At 34.9% G+C, this 20,771-nt stretch overlaps 2 long non-coding RNA genes across 2 annotated transcripts in view; one reads left to right on the top strand and one right to left on the bottom strand.

Annotated features, from left to right (window-relative positions):
* Window positions 1-1,091, bottom strand: part of LOC107967081 (uncharacterized) — a 68,004-nt gene extending 66,913 nt beyond the window's left edge. Inside the window, exon 1 of the long non-coding RNA XR_001707277.4 lies at window positions 993-1,091. This is a non-coding gene — a long non-coding RNA (uncharacterized LOC107967081). The remainder of the gene's footprint in view (window positions 1-992) is intronic.
* LOC134809018 (uncharacterized) lies at window positions 1,013-20,213 on the top strand. The gene is made up of 4 exons (XR_010153500.1): window positions 1,013-1,205; window positions 11,392-11,664; window positions 14,390-14,474; window positions 19,784-20,213. It is a non-coding gene; the product is annotated as an uncharacterized LOC134809018 (long non-coding RNA).
* The last annotated feature ends 558 nt before the right edge of the window (window positions 20,214-20,771 follow it).

The following is a 20,771-nucleotide window of genomic DNA, read 5'->3' as shown; positions in this document are numbered from 1 at the left end:
AAAAAAATACCCTGAGGTTTGAATGTATATCTCTAAATACAAATAGATATACCAAAAGCCTTACAGGCTCAAGGCTCTTGAGCACAATTTCTCTCAAATCATTAGCTTGCCACCTAATTATACAGACACAGAAGTGACTGCTAGAAAATTTGACTTACATTTAGCAAGAATTAAAAACAGAACAAAACATGGACAGACAAACAAAAACTTAACATGGATATTAGGGAGTACAAACTATGGAGGAGACAGATTTCATAGATTTAGCTCAGGTAAATCTGAACCCTAAAACAAACAAACAAAAAATACAACCAACCAACAAACAATCCTAGCAAATTTATAAAAAGGTAAAAACAAAACATCAATTTATAAGGAGAAAAATAGAATTCAGAGTTGCTATGATATGCTGTCTATAAAAAAATTGAGACATCCAAAGATGCAGGACAGTTAAAGAGGGAGAAACAGTCAGTAGATATTTATTTTATCAAATAAAGACTTCAGAAAAGCTATGAAAAATAAGTTTAAAAATAGAAGAAAATCATGCCTAAAGAGTTAATAGTGTAATAACAATGAATCAACAAACACAAAACAAAATAAGGACAGATAAATTCTTTGAAGAGGACCAAATGGAAATTATGGAGTTTAAAAAAATGCAATTGAAATTTAGAAAATTCAGAAGAACTCAGTAGCAGATTTGAGGTGGCAGAATAATTAGTGAGTTTGAAGGTAGATCAATACAAACTATTCAACTGAAGAAAAAAAACACAGAAGATAAATAAATTAAAGAAAAATGAGCAAAGCCTTAGAAATCAGTAAAACACCATAAAGTATATCAATATATGTATAAAGAAAATATCAAAGGAAGAGAAAGAGACAAAAAATTTGAAAAAAAATAGCTGACAAATTTCCAAATTAATGAAGACATTTCTGTATACTTTTGAATATAAAAAATAGACCCTAAATCCTTGGTAGAATAAATACACAGAGAAACATACCTAGATGTATCAACCTGTTCAAAACAAAGCATCAGGTCTTGAAAGCACCAAGAATAAAACAGTCCATTGCTTATACATTGGATTACCATCTGAAACAATGGAGCACACAAAACAGTGAAATGACATATTCAAAGTTCTAAAAGCAAAACAAACCCACTTTGAAAACAAGGAATTCTCTCTCTAGCAAAACTCTTCTTTAAAAATGAAGGCAAGGTAAGGATACTTAGAAATAAACAAAGGCTAAGATAGTTTGTTCATAGCAGACCTTCCTTTGAATACTAAAATCCATGAGACTAAAAGGAATTGATATTAGATAGTAATTTGAACCCACAGAAATAAATAAAAAAATCTCAGAAGTGTTAAATATATGTCGATTATATTTAACACTATCTCAGAAGTGTTAAATATATTTTGTTGATTAACAAAAGGCAATACATATGTATTTGTTTATTTCTTCTCTTAACTTCTTTAAAATATATGACTGATTAAAGCAATAATTACAATACTATATTATGTGGTGAATAATTAAAGAATGTAAAACCAGAGCAAGGTGAAGAGAGGAAATAATAGAGATTAGAGCAGATATCCATGAAATTAAGAAAATACAATAAATAAAATTAATGAAACAAAAAAATTGTTCTTGGAATATGTCAACAAAACTCACAAACCTTAGCTAGACTGACTAAGAAGAAAAGATTGACAACACAAATTACCAAAAGGAGAAATAAAGCTAGAGACATCACTACCAACCCTACACAACTGAAAAGGATAAAGGTGGATATAGTTAACAACTTTATGACAATAAATTGGACAACCTAGATAAAATAGACACATTCCTATGAAGGTACCAACTACCAAAATGACTCAACACAAAGCACAAAATCTGTTAGACCCATAAAATAAGTAACAAAATTAAACTTGTAATTAGAAATAGTCCCCTTCAAATAAGCCCAGGTTCAGGTAGTTTCATGCGTAAATTTTATAAAATATTTAAAGAATAAACAATACACAATTGGTCTTCAAAAGTTTTGAAGAGAGGAGACTACTTTCCAACTTATTTTAGGAGGTCAGTATTATTCTGAGACCAAATCTAGACAAAAGACATGACAGAAAATGAAACTAAAGATAAGTATGCATCATAAAAAATACACAAAAATTCTTAACAAGGACTAGGGTGGCACCTCATGCCAGTAATTGCAACACTTTTAAGACAGAGGTGAGAAGATAGCTTGAGGCCGAGAGTTTGAGACCAGCCTAGCCAACATAGAAAGATCCTATTCTACAAAAACATTAAAAAAACAAATCAGGCATGGTGGTGTGTGCCTGTGGTCCCAAATACTTGAGAGGCTGAGGTGGGAGATTTGCTTAAGCCCAGGATGTTGTCTGCAGTTAGCTACGATGGCACCACTGCATTCCAGCCTCTGTGAGAATGTGAGGCCATGTCTAAAAAAAATACAAACACTAAAAATAAAGAAAAGAAAAATTCTTGATATAATATCAGCAAAATATCAATTAATTGTTAAAAAGATTGTACACTATAACACTGTGATATTTCTCAGGGATGGACGTTTAATTAACATCTGAAAACTAATTAATGACTTCATCATATTAATATAATAAATCATGTTTGGTAAATGTTTTTCTATAATAAGCCAAATAGTAAATATTTTAGACTTTACAGTCCATGTGACAGCTGTTAGAAATTATTCAGCTATGCTGAGTAAGTAAATGGGCACGTCTGTGTTCCGGTAAATATTTGTTTACAAAAGTATTTACTCACAGGTGGAAGGCAGAACTTGGAACATGATTTATGTTTGCCAATCCTAGGAGAAAGAAGAAAGGAAAAACAACATAATCATCTCAAAAGAAAAAAATTATCAAAATCCATTATCTTGTCATGATAAAAACTCACAAGAATTTAGGAAGATGAGTGGGGCCCAGTGGCTCAATGGATAACATGTCTGACTACAGATCAGAAGATTCTAGACGTTAGGAAGAGAAGGGAATGCCATCAACCAGCTAAAACATGAAAAACCCATAGTTAACATCATGGTAAATGGTGAAAGACTGAATGCTTTCCCCTTAAGATCAGGAACAGGACAGTAATGCCTACCCTCACTACCTTTATTCATCAAGGCACTGGTAGTTCTTGCCAGTAAAATAATGTATCCCCTAACCCTTATCCGCCTCAAAAATCAAAAAGCTATCCATATTGGGAGGTAAAACTATCTTTACTCACAATCATATAAACTAACATAAAACTTAGTATGCAAGTTTAAGTTTAAAGTTAAACTTTAAATCACAAGATAGAAAATATTTGAAAGTAATAGTGTCTATATCACAAAAAAAGAAAGAAGTAGTATCAGAACAACGTATCCAAATGGTGACTACTTTTTTGCTCACTTTTATCCATGATTGCAGAGGAAGAAAGGGTGTCCTGACAATGAGGCATAAATAGTACAGCCTAGTCAGAAACAACGTAGCTGTAGCTGCTGGGTCAAGTGAACTCCAAAGCTGAAATAGTGTTTTGAAAATATTAGAAGTTCATTCTGTTGATCCTCAAATAAGCAATTACTCAAAATTGAAAGTGAATGCAAAGCTTTGCTCACTGATGTGGAGTAATCGTTTCTCCTTTGCCCCCTAATTTCTCTCTTTCCTCTAGTCCAAAGTTAGCCCCTTGAAGAAAAAAGATCAAGGGTTTTGCCAAAATTCCTGTTTCCCCAGTAGGGCTGACAGCCATACACATCCATCTGAATAAGCTGGGGAATTTGGGGGGGGGGTGAGACACTCAAACATGTATGGCTCTGTTTGATGTAGGCACACACATCCCCATCTTGTGGAGCAGAGGTACCTGAATTCAACCGATAGGATTTGGACAAATTTCACAGTACAGGAAGAAAGCAAATATGATGTTGTCAGTACAGCCAACTTTCATCCAACTTAATGTAATATTGCTGTGACTTCCACTGCTAAATGCACATTTGGCTTTGGTTTGCATAATTTTACTATGAATGCTCAAAATCCCAGAGAGGATTATCCTGATCTGGAAAGGTTGCATGGAGAATAGTACTAATAATATCAGCACATCACATCCCAAATGAGCTTTGAGATATAGGACTCTGTGATGGATGATTTTGCTGATTGGAACCTATGACAAAGTGAGGCAAATCTGGAAGCACTCATTAATTTCATACTGCTTAAACATGGCTACAAGGTATACACCAACTGAAAAGTACCTATTAGTGTTCTACTTAAGTAGAACTGAAGTAGAAGTAGTAGTTCTACTTCTACTGAAGTAGAACTGAAGGAGAACGCTAATAAAGCAGTAATTATAATACTATATTATATGGCTAATAATTAAAGAAAGCAGAATCCCTAACTTACAGGGGTCTTATGAGTCTGTGACCTGATGTTCTCCATTTAGGGTGGGCCAACTGAAATTCAATGACTAACAAGATGAGACAGGACAAAAATACTTCTCATGTCAAATGGAAGTTCAGGAATAAACAGGCCTCCAGTAGCACGACAGCATTACATGAAAAAGTAATGGTTAGGTCTTTGAGGGACAACGTTAAACCATTCTGCCATCTGAAGCAACAGTGCCATTTCAGTAAAACCAATTCACAGAAGTCTCCTTAAATGTTTGGAGCTGGTTCACTGATGCATTAGCTAAGCTGAAAACTGATTACATGTACTAAGTTACTGTAGCTGTAACTCAGCACTTGCTGTTCAAAACTGAAAAGGTATGTGGTAACTTCACTCAGTGGGTAGAACTCAAGTAATTTTTAATAACTCTGGCTGGTGCTTCTCTTGATGGAGTTTGTTTGTTTTACTTATTCCTGGGATATTTCTTGCAACCTGTTTTGTTTTAAATTTAGAAAACTACAAACTAGCAGATTAAAAACAGGTAAACTATCTGAATGACTCATGCAGTTGCTCATGGTAAGTGTCCATTCCCTGATGAGACTAACTGAAATCAAGCTGCTGATGGAAACTGCAACACCTAGAATGCCACCATTGTTGCCTGGATCCATCATCATACAGAACATGGAAATATCTTCACAATTATAGACTAGGGAAACAGTAAAAGATTCTGTTTCTGATGCAGGGGCAACCATTGCATACCAGATTTGTGAGTCTTGCCAAAGTTGGCTGAGTCCACCTCACTTAGTATTCCAGGTCCATACACCTTTGTAAGGAAGTTTGCTCATTGAATGTGTATGCCTCCATAAAAAGATCATTTTCTCTTGGCTGATCCATAGGTTATGATAAAATAAAAAAGAGTGGTAAATTGACCTATTTTAAAAATTCAGGATTCTGTCCTGACCATTCCTGAGTATGATGGTTCATTCTTTCTTCTAATGGCAAATCCAGGTTTGCCTGATGGATGCAGTTTTACTGTGGCAGCCCATCCAAGATGTGTCCTAGGAGAGATAAGCTTAATTCTGACTTAGGCTTCTGGAGTTTTTAGTTGGGTTGACATAGTCCTTTGCCATAAGGCTAATAATCACTTAGTTGAGTACACTGCTTACCAAAGTTACCCACATGGAGCAAAGTCAGGAATATAATATATTTCTGTAATTTTATAAAATTGTTTTCCTCTTGTATATGATCAATTCAAATGTAAATTTTGAGTGTAAGGAAGGGCTGATTGAAAAATATAGTATAGTCATAACTATTATAAAGAGCTGTGCCTAGATTTTGGTAATGGAGGAGAAATAACAACTTAGGAACCTGAGGAGGGAGCATCTCAGATCCCGGAAGCTGTTGGGGTTGGGGGAAGAGACATTTATAATGTTTGCCTTTCAAAACTTCTCTATGAACCTTCCTTATGAAATAAAACACTGTGTAGCTCTCCAAAACTATTGAAAGTATCTTAAATGTAGCTAGGTTTCTGGTCAAGAAAGGGTTAACTTAGAAGGCCTGGATGGCTCAAAACCTTACACATTCCAAAGAAAGGCCTGTGTCCAAGAGGATCCTTTGGCAGGATCCTGAGCGATAACTGCTAAGCCCTTGGAATACTCTGCTTGATAGAAATGCTTTTGTATGCCCTAATCAGTTGAGGTTGTCCTAACATTGTGATTTACAGTGAAGGACTCTTTCTTCTCTGGAGGTGATGAGTATCTGAGGTTAGTTGCACAGCACTGCATGCCTGTGTGACTGATCTCCAATAATATCCCTTTACTGCAGGGCATGGGTTGGCAACACTGCCAACATTAGACAATGTTGCTGGAAGAATTAAGATCATCCTCATGAAACTCTACTGGGAGGGGACATCTGAAAACTTGGCCCTGTTTCCTTTGTACCTTGCACCATGAGCCTTTTCCCATTGCTGATTTTGACTGTTATCTTTTCACTGTAATAAAATAATAACATTGAGTATAACAAGTTTCTTTTCTTTTCTTTTAGTTCTATGAGTCACTATAGTGAATCATTGAACCCAGGGGTGGTCTTGAGGTCCTCTGATATAGTGTACCATCCCCTGCTAGATGCCTCTTACCATGCTCTAATTGCCATTCCCCTGAACATTACTGAAGAGTCAATAGAAAAGATTAGGCGGTGGTCCCAGTTCTTGTACCTTCAGGCAAAACATGCCACAGCTCCTACAGATGTCTTCTTCTCCCACTCCTATAGCTAGTAATTTCAGGAGGCAGAGGAATTACTTGGCTTGTGACATGGAAAAACAGGACAAGTTGTACAGACTGACCTAAGACACTTCATACAAACAAGAAGTTAACTCAATTATCTGAAGTAACTATGATGCCTAAGGACAACCAGCTAGTCAAATGCATCCCCAGACTGATGTAAGTCATACCCGGAGGGACCTCACAATTTTAAACAATACTTTCTTGCCAGAGACACCATGTGTACTCCTCAGATTATACTTCTTATGTGGATGTCAGGCATTTTCTTGCCAAAACACAGTAAATTTCACTATAGGGGTGGTCATAAGAGACCTTCAAGGGTTTAAGAACACAACAACAATATATCATGTAATCCTGGATGACTGTGGAGATCTCCTAGAGGCATAATAGACTCAACATTTTTGCAGGCCCTGTGGTCATATTTTTTTTCAAATGAATAAAAAGATGGTACAAAATGTGTTCCTGATTTTCACTGAAGTGAATAATGACACCACTTGAGCCATGGAAATAATTCAGGCCTGACTCTACTCACTGAACAAGGGTTGTTAGGGATAATAGAATTGCCCTGGATTTCCTCCTTGTAAGCCAAAGCGGAGTCACACATTCATTAACACATCCTGTTACATGTGAATTAATTCCTTAGACCAAGAGGTAATTTCAATATAGAGAGACAGCCACCTGGCATTTGCAAGTAGACCTTGCTGGATTATGAGATTTGATTAGCGGGCTTATGCTGGGTCCCTAGGCCATGGCTGAGATCAATGCTGCAGATTAACCTCATCTTGCTGATTATAGTCCTATTTGTTTTAAACTTAGTTACTGTATGAGAAAAAATGAATAGTTATGGTCCCAGCTTTTGTTGGTCAGATTAGAGTGGTCAACAGATTGATATAATCATGGAAAACTTCATCAAAAGTCAAATGAGTGTTGAAACTAAGGATGGATATTATTAAGAGACAATTTTCCATGTTTGTTTTTATCTTTTTGGTGCATCTAGCAAGTTAGGCACTAATTGCTCTTTGTTAAGGACTATCTTTCCAATGTTGTTTGTAAGTATAACAGCTTTGGAAGATGAAGATAGTGTTGTTTCCCAGTGGAGTGAAAGAAAAACATGCTTGTTGACCATTATGAAGATTCTGGTTCCCTAAGCCCAGGGCTGCCTGAGAGCCTGTGCAGCAGGTATCCATCTGTGCCCATCCATGTCATTCAGGTGGGGTGAGAGGAAGTCAAGCAAATATGCCAGTGTGTATCCCGCCTTTTGTGCAGTGAGTGATACAGGCCTCTGTCTCTCACCTAGGAGTCTTGTGTCTTCTACTAGCATCTATGAAAATATGACAGACTAATTTGTTAGCTTGTAAGTAAGATAAAATATCAGACAGTTCACAGTAACAACACACAGAGTAGGAGTAATTCTGCTTGGGATCATTCAAAATATACCCTCCATGGCTATCATAAAAAATCATGTTTGAACAGCTCCTGGGAAGTTGTTTTGTCAAATTCAAAAGAACATAGGCTTTGGAATCAGAAGGATCAGAAAAGAAAATACAAGCTCACTATTTGAACATTATAATAATATCTATAATGTAAATATATTATGATGAATAAATGTAATTGTATTAATAATAAAGCTATTATTTAGCACCTGGCCTAATAAAATAAATTGATGATTTTTTAATATTTCTTAAAGAGTTGGAAACTAAATTGAGAGGCACATAAAGAAAATGAACACAAATAAAAACATAATATAGAATACATGTAAAAGTCACTTATTTAAGAAATAAATTGAAAATAAACCAAAAGTAAAAACAGAAAAAAGCTATAATTATATCACATAGAACAAATAATTGTTAATATTTTAATGTATGTTATTTTTAATATAATTTTTAAAGGAAGGTTTTAGAAAATACAGTGTTTTGCATCCTAAAGTAGAAGCAGCTTGATATTGGTTCTGGTGAATTTATTTTAAAGAAAGAAAATATGTTAATATCACAATTCAGAAAGCTTGGCTGTTGAATTTTTGTTAAATCTACTGGTTAAGAACATAAATGGAACATCCATAGAGACTTTTCTTTAGCCCAACCATCTGGACACTTGCTGTATTTTGATTAAAAGCAAAAAACCCATTTGACTAAAACTTATAATATACTTAAATTCCAGGCTTCTATAGAAAGAAAACCAGAGATAAAATAACACGTAAAAACTCTGAAAAAAGTCATTGTTGCATCAAAAAATTCTATTAATTATAGTAATTATCTATGATTGGAACTCTTAAAACAACTGCAGTGAAACAAGTGGCTATGCTTCAACATGCTCATTTCATATTTCAATCACTTAAACATAGCTATTGTTAAGGAATTAGTTGGAAGTCATTAAGAAAGTAACTTGCAAAAAACCAGTTCTGCCATATGACAAAGACAAAATTGAAGAACTAATAACAGAAAATGTGCCCAAACATTATGATCTCCATCATTAAATATAAATTAGTATAAAAATGAGGAACATCCAGTTGACAATTAACTTCAATTGTATTTCTTTATTTACATATTAAGATCATTAATTCTATTAGCTAATTAAAGTCTGCAATAATGTAATTGTAATGAATCCTCATTCAGCAAAGATGAAAACTATCTATTCAATGAACATTGTGTCAGGTAACTTCTATATGTCTAGCAATGAGGTTGTCATCATAGGTATGGAGGAAATGTGGTAATACTTCCAATTCTAATGATTTATTTGAATCACTATAAGTTTGAAATTGGAAATACCTTCAAAACTGAGGATACATATTGAAAATATCAAAGGTATATCACATGTTTTTTTGTGTGTGATACTATAAAATTATAATAAAAAACAACTTACAATATGCAATTTAAAATATATTATTAAATTGAAAGGATGAACAAATAATATGTGCATCATCTCAATGGATAAAATAAAGAATGTTAAATATATTAAATGAGAAGAGCATTACACATGGGTTGTTGGGCTGTAGGTAAATCTATTATTTGTGCATTTCCAATTTCTGAAATTGTAGCAATGTACAACTATTTATTTTGTAATCTAAGGTACTTTTTTTTTAATTAATTTTTTTTTTCTCGAAACGGGATCTAGCTCTGTCACCAGCCTGGAGTGCAGTGGTGCGATCTCAGCTCACTGCAACCTCCGCCTCCCTGGTTCAAGCAATTCTCCTGTCTCAGCCTCCTGAGTAGCTGGGACTATAGGTGCACACCACCACGCCTGGCTAATTTTTGTATTTTTAGTAGAGAAGGGGTTTAACTATGGTGGCCAGGATTGTCTCGATCTCTTGACATTGTGATCCGTCTGCCTCAGCCTCCCAAAGTGCTGGGATTACAGTCTGAGGTACTTATTCTTAAAAGAACAAAAAGTCTTGTATCCCATTTTCTCATGTTTGTATTATATTGAATAAAGTAATATAATTAATGCTAATATACAAGTATAATCAAAACAGAAAGACTCAAATCAGATGACATGGCTTTTGGTCTGGGTCATCCATTAATGATCTGTTTGATCCTGAGCATAAGGTTTTGGGCCTGTTTTCCTCCAGTTGTATTTTGATTGATTTTGACTCTACCAGCTCTATAATCTTTTTCATCTCTAAGAAAATAATTATTATTGTTAAATTATCTAGGAGTCATAATGCCAGGCTACTCCTAAAGCATATCTTTGGGGAAGAATGAAGCAATCTAAATTGGGGAGGTGCCATCTTCTATAAATGAGGCAAATGGGTTAAGACCAGGGATACTTCAACTTACTGATAGACTTGCTTCTAGAGATCTGTGTATACATTGAATTGTTCCAAATGTTTACCCATGTAATGTTAAAAATGTTTTCTCCGTATTTCACATTGATTTTCAATTGGATATGGCTCTCAGACTTTTAGCAGTAAGTTTTAGACACTTTATATTTCCATTCAGTTATATTAAATGGTGACTAAATCTGTGAATAAACAATTCAGAATAATGACACCCTTCACCATTTCAATGAGGTCTATTAACAGTGATTTGCTTTGGTAAATAGAAAAATATTAGTAAAATATTCGTCGCAGTAGTTATTTGTTTAATGGCTAATATAAAATGGAGTTTACTGCTTTGATAAGATAAAAATTAGAATTTTTGTCTATAAACCCCTACTTTTGGAAGATATTTAGTATTTTAAATTATTAGGACTCTGAAGTATGTTTTTCTTGATTGAATAATTCATTTATTCATTGAGGAAATATTTTATTGAAAAGCTACCATGTGCCAAGAACTATTCCAGGTGCCAAAGACACCAATAGTGAAAAAAAAAATGCTATCAACACTACACGCACAGAAAATCAGTGCCTTGATAAAGCTTATATTTAAATGATTCATGAAGAAGAAAATATATGTAAAATGTGCAGCATATTTTTAATTATAATTTCAAAGGAAATACATAGCAGAAAAGAGAAAAAAGGAATTAAGGTACAGTTATGAATAGAGTGGTATCAAAGAAAGACTCACTGAGAAAGTGACCTATCTAGGTGGTGGAAGGTACAAATAAAAAGGCTGAAAGTCAGATGTGTCTCCAACAGGTTCTGACAATAACAAATTGGACTCTATGGCTGTTGAGCAGTGCAAGGGATAAGGGAGAGTAGCAGGAGATGGGGTCAGAAAGGGAACAGGGCAGATTGGGTGATGAGAGATTCGAGGGGTAAGGAAGCATTGAGCTTTAGGAGCAACTGCGAGTCTTAAGGAGACCTTGATTTCATTCAGTGATATGGGAAACCACAGCAAATTTTGATCAGAAGAGTAATATCAACTAACTCCATTTGGACCGCATGGAAACGAGGAAGGAGAATACTACAGCAACCTGGAAGCCAGTGAAAAATGATGGCAACACTATCTAAGATGGTAAAAAATTGACGAAGAAAAGCTCATTTCGAACTGTTGAGGAGAGAAATGTATTTGCAGAGAGAGCATGAAAAATCATGAACCACTCCATGGGTTTTGCCTTGTGCAAGTGGAAGCAAGGGAAGAAGATAAAGAGTAAGTTACAGATTTTTTTTTTCTTTAAACCAACACTTTTAAACACAACTGTAAAATGAATAAAAATACGTAACTTCTCCTGCCATACCTCATGCATCATGTTGGGACAAGCAGTCAAAGTTCCTGAATCAATAATCATTTTGATTATACTGTTCCAGAGAAACAATGTATAAAAACATATTCCAGTGCAATTTCTATGTAATCTGTTCCTCCTGTCCCATCAAGTGTGCCAGTGTATTATTATGTATTGACAGAAAACATCAATATGGATGATGTTAGACAGTGGGAGGAAAGCATTTTTGTGTGCTAGTTTTGTCTTTATAATAACAGCATTGATCTGTATTTCAGCTAACCCGTTTTCAGCAACTCACAGCTAATTTGCCCTTATCTACATTGGTATGAGCAATAATATGGTGAATGTCAGATGGGATCTGCAATTCATAGGAACAGCTCCGCAGCCTAATGATTTTTGTCAAATGTGAATTAATTATTAATCTGATTTGTCCTTCTTTGTTCAGAGCTCTGCAAATGTTAGTAAATCAGGGTCTGCTCAAACTTTTAGTAGAATTGAGGCGATAATAAGCAGGTACTTTTTGATTTGCTTACTTTCCTCTTGCCTGATGAATAAAATATTCCTGTACTTTTAAGGCCTTGGGATTACCATTTGCTCGATTTTAAAATTACTTACTCAAAATGAATTGTTTGTTTAGTGATTTTTATATTTTATACTCCTTTTTGTTAGAAACTTTCAGCATTCTTCTTTAAATAATACGAAAGCTTTCATCCTATTCTCAGGTTAACAAATCATGGTAGTGTTGAAGAACAAAGAAGGCTTGGAAATTGAATTAAATCAATTAATAGTTATAAACACACTATTTTTAAAGAGCATCACATTCCTTATCTATGTTATTAAATTTTAAAATATCTGCTGACAAAGACTGTCTCCCCTTGATCTAACTTTTTTTTAAAAAATTGTTTTTAGAGACTGAGTCTCGCTCTATTGCCCAGGCTAGAGTGCAGTGGTGCGATCATAGTTCACTGTAACCTCAAACTCCTGGGCTCAAGCAATCTTCTTACCTCAGTGTCCCGAGTAACTAGGACTATGGGTGTGTGCCACCATGCCCAGCTAATTTTTACGCTTTTTGTAGACCGGGATCTCAAACTCAAGTCCTCCTCAAGGGATTCTCCCACCTTGGCCTCCCAAAGTGCTGGGATTATAGGCATGAGCACAGCCTTTGACCTAACTTTAGCTTCTCTGAACCCTCTGTTGGACTAGGCCTGACCTTGGTCTTTCATTATTGTCCTTGTAGAATTCAGTTTGAGCAAGAATCCTGCTTAGTCAAGTTAGAAAAAAAAATTCCCCTTCCTTTGTATTTGACCACCTTCTATACCTGATCAAATTCCTTATCCTCTAGACTCAATATCTTCTCACCCTGGCTTCCCTTCAGCAAGAATTCTGTTCAGTTGGCCTAGCAAGAATCTCCCTTACCTCTGATATTTTCTCTTAGTAAATATTCATCCTGTGACCGCCCCCACCCCCCAAACCTGCTCCTTAGCTGTAAATCCCCACTTGTTCTTGTTGGAGTTAAAATTGATCCCAATCTGTCTCCTCTACCTAGAGACTGTATTGCAGTGGTCCCCATATCTACTGAGATAAAAGTCCTCTGTATCCTCTTTAAGAAGTGTCATAAATATTTGTTTTTCTTTAACATTACTTCACAGGCTTATAATGAGCATTTAACAAGATAACATATATAGAATTCCCAGCAGAGGACCTGGCCTTAGTTTCTGCCAACTGTTTTGTCAGTGTGCCTGTTAGGCTGGAATGGGAGGCAGACTGTGTGCCCTTTAAATCAAATCATTTCCCTTCAGAGATGACAGAGAGCATGCTGGCTATTTACACACAGTATGTTCACTATTTTGATCTATTCAGCTAGGGATTTAGTCAAATTACTAACTGAATTGGTGGAAAATAAGCACATTTTATTAATTTTTATATGAATGATTTCATTAAATCATTATTACACTGGTCACCTGATCCATTCATTGACAGATAAAACCTATAAGGAAAGCTCTACTTTCAAATAATTTGCATTCCCCAGTTAAAAGTTGATAAATTTTATATCCTTCTGGGTAAGGGTGCTTTTTTTAAATATAATATGAAAGCAGCTATAAGTACAGAAGGCTGAGTGGGCCATGTAAAATTTTATTTTAGCTAAAGTACGAACTGGGCTTTCAGAGGTTGTGCAAAACGGCCTGACTTCTCAGTTCATACACATGAGTGTGACAAGCAGAAAATTAGACACCTGGCAGCTACAAGTGTTTTGGTTTTATGTTTTTAGATACATGGCCAAGATTACTTTTGTGACTGCCAAATTACTACCTTAATTTAAAAGCAGAGAAACACATCAGATTTTCACCACCTAGAAAATCATGTTAAATCTTTGTTTGAAAATGTCTTCATTAGCAGAGAGAAAGAAAAAAAAATGTTTCCTACCAGACTTAACTTCCATCCATGGTGTAGGGTTCAGACCTTGAGAAATGTCTGACAACACTGCTGAAAACTATGCTTGAAATGTTGATTTCACTGCTAGAAGCCACTTAGGGCAAAGAATGTAACTGAGTGGCTTAGGGGTTGATGCAGTTATTTGCTTACCTAATAGTGATAAGCACAAGTCAAACTTCTGTATTTTTGATATTTTCTTATTTTCCATTTTACTTACAGGATGTTTTTATGGGGCTTCTCTACTTAACACAATCCTGAGATTTAACACAGGATGGAAAAGAAGGCATTATAAAATTTCAGTAAGGTAGATTGAAACTAAAAGTTACACTTAACTCTGACATCCACTTTGAACAAAACATAGAAAGAACAGTGCATTTAAACTAAATAAAATCCAAGAGGTAAATATGGTACTTACTGTGGCAAATATGGTTTTACTGTGAGGTAGTTAGTAATAATTTAATGATAGGATATCTGAATATAAAGAAAAAAAACTGGTGACGAGAGTGTGAGAAATGTATCTTACTGCTTGATAACAATATACATCTCAAAAAAAAGGGGTGGCTTAGTGCCCAGTTTCTGAAAGAAGGTCTTTTTTGTCCTTTTTATTGCACTTTTCAAGTTTATTTAAGCTAGCCAATTGTGACTTAAATTTGGTTAAGCAAAGACAAATATGCTTGACAAGTCATTAGAGCTCTTGTGTGCTTTCTTATTTGTCCATATAGCTGTTCCCTGCCCATCCACTTGCCTACACAGTGTTATGATGTCAGTTCATTAAGTTGGCTATAATAAAATACCATAGACTAAGTGGCTTACAAACAACAGAAATCCATTTCTGACCGTTCTAGGGGCTGAGAAGTCCAAAATCAAGGCACTGACAGATGTGGTATCTGGTGAGGGATTATTTCCTAATTCCTAGAAGGCAATCTTTTTGCTGCATCCTCACAGCCTGTGGAAAGGACTGGTAACTCTCTGAGATCTCTTTTATAAGAGCATTAACCCCATTCATGAGGGCTGTACCCTTATGACCTAATTACCTCCCAACAGGCCCCATTTCCTGATACCATTGCCTTGTGAGTCTTGGCAGGAGGGAGGTGGCCTTCAGTAAATTGTAATATCTGTTGCTCAGCATTGGCTATATCTTGGTTAGATTAACAGTGAAGAAGATCAGAAAAAAGAGATGGGGTCCAAATGGCAGCTACTGGCCATTTGTGCTCAAAGACCAATTATCTTAGAAGGGCTACTCAAAAATAAGCCCCTTGTGAGGCTCTTGGTGCTTAAGTTTTTCAGAATTGGCTATAAATGGTCTCTCTACGGGGGAAGAACTGAGCCTGGAAATCGGACCAGTTTTTGGAAAATAAGCAAAATGGAGAAGGGAAACTGAGGTGAAGTCTAATAGAAACTTTTTCTGCCAACATGTAGGAAGGAACTATGGAGGACTAATAAGTGAACCAGGAATATTAATGAGGAGATTTAGATTTAGTAAAAAATTAAAAATAAAGCAGAAGGATTATTTCACCACGAGTCTGCTGCTCCAAAACGTAACAGGAAGAAGGAAGACTTAGTACCAAATTATGTAAGATAGCCATTACCTCTATAGCAAACATTTTTTTTTCCTTTTGGTCATCAAAAAATTAAACTAAGAATAAAGATTCTCTGAACATAAAAAAGTCTTTCTTCTAGAATAATTGATATAAAACCAATACATGAACTATCCAAGGTGATATTGGGTGACCACTAGAATTTGACAAAAGATTCCAGTATTTCAAATTCTAAATTATCGTTTTCTTTTTTCTACAGGACTGAAAATTTTCATTTGCTTATGACCTTAAATGTATATGGAAGTTTCCTTTTGAAAGTCTTATTTATGGTTTGCATGCTTATTTAAACAATGAGCTTTTTAAAAATCATTAGGTCAATTTATTTTTCTTTCTTTTAATTTTTCTTATATTTCCCCGATTTCCCCTTTACATATGGCTAATCCCTGAAAACTTCTGATATAGTAAAAAGTATCCTATTGGTTTATTTTACTAATCTCTCTTACTTTTTTACAGGATTGTGACCTCTAGAGAGCAGAGGCTGTATCTTTTTCATTTGCATATTCTGAGCATCTATTACAATGCTTCATACATATATAGTGTCTCAGTACATATTAATATTTATTGTTCAATAAATGAATCCATGAACTCATTTTATGTGAAACTACGGAAAGTAGGACAATCTCTCCTACAAGAAATATTGGGAAGTAGATTATTCCAGTCATCTGTTTCTATTTAACAATTTATACAGCGCTTAGTGGCTTAAAGCAACAACTGCATTTCTGTTGGTCAGGAATTTACACAGAACTCAGCTGGGTGATTCTTACGATCCAGTTAGTGATATTCATCTGATAACTGGGCTGGGCTAAACTGGGCTGCTTCCATCTCCATGTAGACTCAAGCCCTCCCCAGTGGGCTAGTTGGACTTTTTATAGGATGGTTCAGGGATCCTAGAAACCACAGCAAAGGCTACCAGTCTCTTTGAATTTTAGGTCTAGATCTGTATAGCTTTACTTTAGCCATATTCCATTGATCAAAATAGTCATAAGTCAACCCAGATTCAAGGCAAGGAAAAATAGACTGTATCACAAGGGGTTGAGTATAAAGAATTTGTGACCATTTTCAATCTGCAATATATGAAGGAAAAAAAGAATAAACAAGCTATATATTTAACCTCATTCTCTGTGCCTGCATCAGGTCTATACCCAAAAAAAACTTGAAGAGAAAAAATACTTTTCAGAAAGGCAACATATTTGTTCATATTTCTTAAGCAATTTTTAGCAGAGATTTCCCTGGCCTTGACTACTTTACTTGTTTAAGTTCTTTCAATGTCTAAGTTATTTTGATGTATTCTTTTCACTATCTCTGTCATTTATATTTTTTCATTTTTATTCTGACTGCTATCAGCCCCCAAAACCTGACCAGGTCCTTAGTTGTACATGTACTGTATCAATTCCTTTCTAAATAGGAGCCAGGAAGACGGCAGGCAAGGCTCCTAGAATCCTCCTCCACTGACCCATTGTCCCTTGTCCATGCCACTTCCAGATTTCCTTTCTCTAAACTAATTATTATTTTATCATATTCCTGCTCATAAAACTATCAAATTCAATGCAGGAATTCCTCAGAGATATTGCAGATCTGGATCCACATCACTACTGTAAAATGAATATCACAATAAAATGAGTCAGAAATTTTGTGATTTCCTAGTGCATATAAAAGTTATGTTTACACTATATTATAGTTTATTGTGTGCAATAGTATGTCTAAAAAACAATGTACATACCTCAATTAAAATGTGCTTTATTGCTAAACATTGTTAACAATCATCTGAGCATTAGTGTCACACTTCTCCCATGAATGAAGTCTCTTGTCTGTATAATGTTCCTCAAATGTGCTTTGCATTCTCCTAGATCGCTTCTTTGGCTGATGTCATTCCTATGGTCTAGAGTTCCATCCCTCTGGCTCTATCTATGGTACCACAGTTATCTTTTGGGCTCTTGCTAAAAGGCCACTGTTTTTATGAAATTGTAGCTCTCATGATTAAAAATTATTTCTTCCAAGAATTTCTAATGGCTTTCACTGTATTTTTATTTTTATTTTTTATTTTTTTTGAGATTGAGTCTCACTCTGTCACCCAGGTTGGAGTACAGTGGCGCCATCTCGACTCACTGCAAACTCTGCCTCCCGGGTTCACGCCATTCTCCTGCCTCAGCCTCCTGAGTAGCTGGGAGTACAGGTGCCCGCCACCAGCCCAGCTAATTTTTTGTATTTTTAGCAGAGACGGGGTTTCACTGTGCTGGCCAGGATGGTCTCAATCTACTGACCTCGTGATCCGCCTGCCTGAGCCTCCCAAAGTGCTGGGAATACAAGCGTGAGCCACCGCGCCCGGCCTTCACTGTACTTTTTAATGCAGTTCTTATATAATAAACCCTGCTATATTAATATTTACAAAGCAATTGATCTTTGTAAAAATAATATATTCCTAATGAGTGGAAAGTCTGATTTGCACATTGTAAAATCTTAATAGATGTTGGAATGAATAAATGAAATAGTGAATCAAATAATAGTAGAATGTTTTTATAATAATTTCTTTATGAAAAATACATACTATACAGTGGCAAAGTAATTTTTGGAGAAAAGCTGGGAGAAGGCTCAGCAGAGATTCAGATATATGATTAGGAAAATCACTACCTGTGTTCTCTAAACAAGAAGGGAAGAGTTTCTTACTGAAGAAAACTTAATAAAAATACTCCTTAGACATTAAAATTCCCAATGTTAAAAAAAGTTGAATCATATTTGAGTCAAATATGATCAGATGCTGAATCAAATTCAACTATATTTGTGGATTTTAGATGGGTTTGCCAAAATGTCCTTATGCATAGTTATCAATATTTTTAAATATAGCTAATTGTAAAAGTCAAGAAAATGAATATGCAGTTTTAGTTTGCTTTGTGAATTTGAATATTTTGAGCATGAGCAATGCTATTTTTGGATTTGCAAATATAATTGACAATGCACAATTTTTATTAAAGCTGATGTCCAAAACACTTTGTTTGATTTTACTGAATATTTGTTTTCCAAAATGAGAATTGGCTGAGTTTATTAAAGCAATGCAATTTTTGCACTTTGAGAAATAGACCTTTAACTTACTATAAGATATCCCTGAACAAATGATACTAAATGCAACTAGAGAAGTAGCCCAAAACATTGACCTGAATTGTGTTGAAGTTTCACAAAAGGTTTAATTTGAATTGATTTTCAGTTCCAGTAACATAATTTAGTAGTTCACCTGTGATTAACTAAAGCATATTATTGATTGCTTTGACTTAAGAAAGTCCTGAATTTGGAGTTTTACATGGCTAGAATAGATATGAGCAACCTTGAGATATTGTTAAAACTGTTTTAAAGTCTTTAACATTTATAAGAATGTCTTACTTTGCACTAATATAACTCATGTTCAGTCTGTAATTGGTTCAAATGATTTTAGTCCCCTATTTTATGTCTCTTTAGGAAGTCCCCCAGTATCTCAAAGGCAGTATACATAATTATATGGAAATTTCAATGGTTTTTTTCCAGAACTGTGGAAAAATTCAGCAGTCTCTATAAAATGAATATCCATAGGCAGCCTGGTAGCCATATGAAACTTGTCAAAATTTGGTCAACATATAATTTTCTGCACTCTCCTTTAAAAATTTTATGTTTTTCAAAATGTCTTTTTTTTCCTTTGAAGCACTCAAAACTTGCAACTCCACATCTCTTATTTTATCTCTATTTATTAGTTTATAAATGTTCTAATTCAATATCCTATCTAAAATATTGTTGAAGGGTCAGGTTGAAATATATTTAAGGAATAAAAATAAGAATAGTTATGATAATAACAACATTAACACCAATTACAATAAGTACTGTATTCAGTAGAACATTGTTCAATAGAACATTGACTATCCTTTGGGTTAGTCGTGATCTTGTTACATATATTATTTCACTCCGTATTGATGGTCATCACATGGGAAGTTGAGTGTAGTTTTTATGTTTCCTTGTCTTTTGTTTCTTGTTTGTTTGTTTGTTGTTGTTGTAGATGGGATCTTGCCATGTTGTTCAGGCTGGCCTTGAATTACTGGACTCGAGTGATCCTCCAACCTCGGCCTCCTGAGTACATATTCCCTGGTCTATAGATGAAGAAATGAAGGTTCAAGAAGACTGAACATCTGGACTAATTAAATGACAACTAAATGGCAGAAATGGTAGTTAAGCTCAGGCCTAGCAGATGCAAAGTCATGGGCACATGTCAAGTATGTAATATTGTATAGCCTATTAACTCATCAATTTAGTCTTTAGAAGGCTGAATTTCTAATATGTATCAGGAATAACATAAAAGGTTGAGAGGAAAACCATAAAAAGACAAGATCCATATGCAAGTTCAATTTATTTCAATAGAATTTTAATTATTTGCCATGTACTAGTAGTTGTGTGAGACACTACTGACAAATAAAAAGATAAGTTAAAAACATGTAAAATTAAATAACATGCTATACTAGGGGACTATAAAAGGACAGAGGAGAAATGGAAGATAGACTTAAAGTTGGGGTGGTCATTGAGTTGAATTTTAAAGGAAACAGGAAGCTTTTTCCCATTTTGGAAGTTTTGGGAGGGGCTTCCAAATGGATGTGATAGCACATGCAAAGATACAGAGATGAGAAAGTATGCACAAAGCTCTTCATGTTTCTTAATACAAAGCTTGAGATGAAGCAGGGGAACTGGACAGGACTGCATATAAGAGAAAGTTTTGTCTGCCCAAACACACAATGCTATTATATTCCTCAGTCTTGGCTCCGATAGTCCTGTTTTACTGGGCTGTCTGTCAAATCCTCTCTTGTCCAAACTGTAAAATTTCACCTATCAGAGGCTGAAGAGTCTAAAAGATAAGATTATACATTATAGACCCCTTTTAGCATTGGGTTCAAATGTCAGTGTTGCCACTAACAAGTTGCATAATCTGGGGCAGGTTTATTTTCTTTTTTTCACTTTGTCCATTTATCATATAAGGTAGCTTTTGCATTAACATA

Source organism: Pan troglodytes, chromosome 1, assembly GCF_028858775.2.
Source record: "Pan troglodytes isolate AG18354 chromosome 1, NHGRI_mPanTro3-v2.0_pri, whole genome shotgun sequence".
Classification (NCBI taxonomy): Eukaryota; Metazoa; Chordata; class Mammalia; order Primates; family Hominidae; genus Pan; species Pan troglodytes.
Note: the sequence above shows the minus strand (reverse complement) of the source record. Positions and strands in the feature narration are given on the sequence as shown.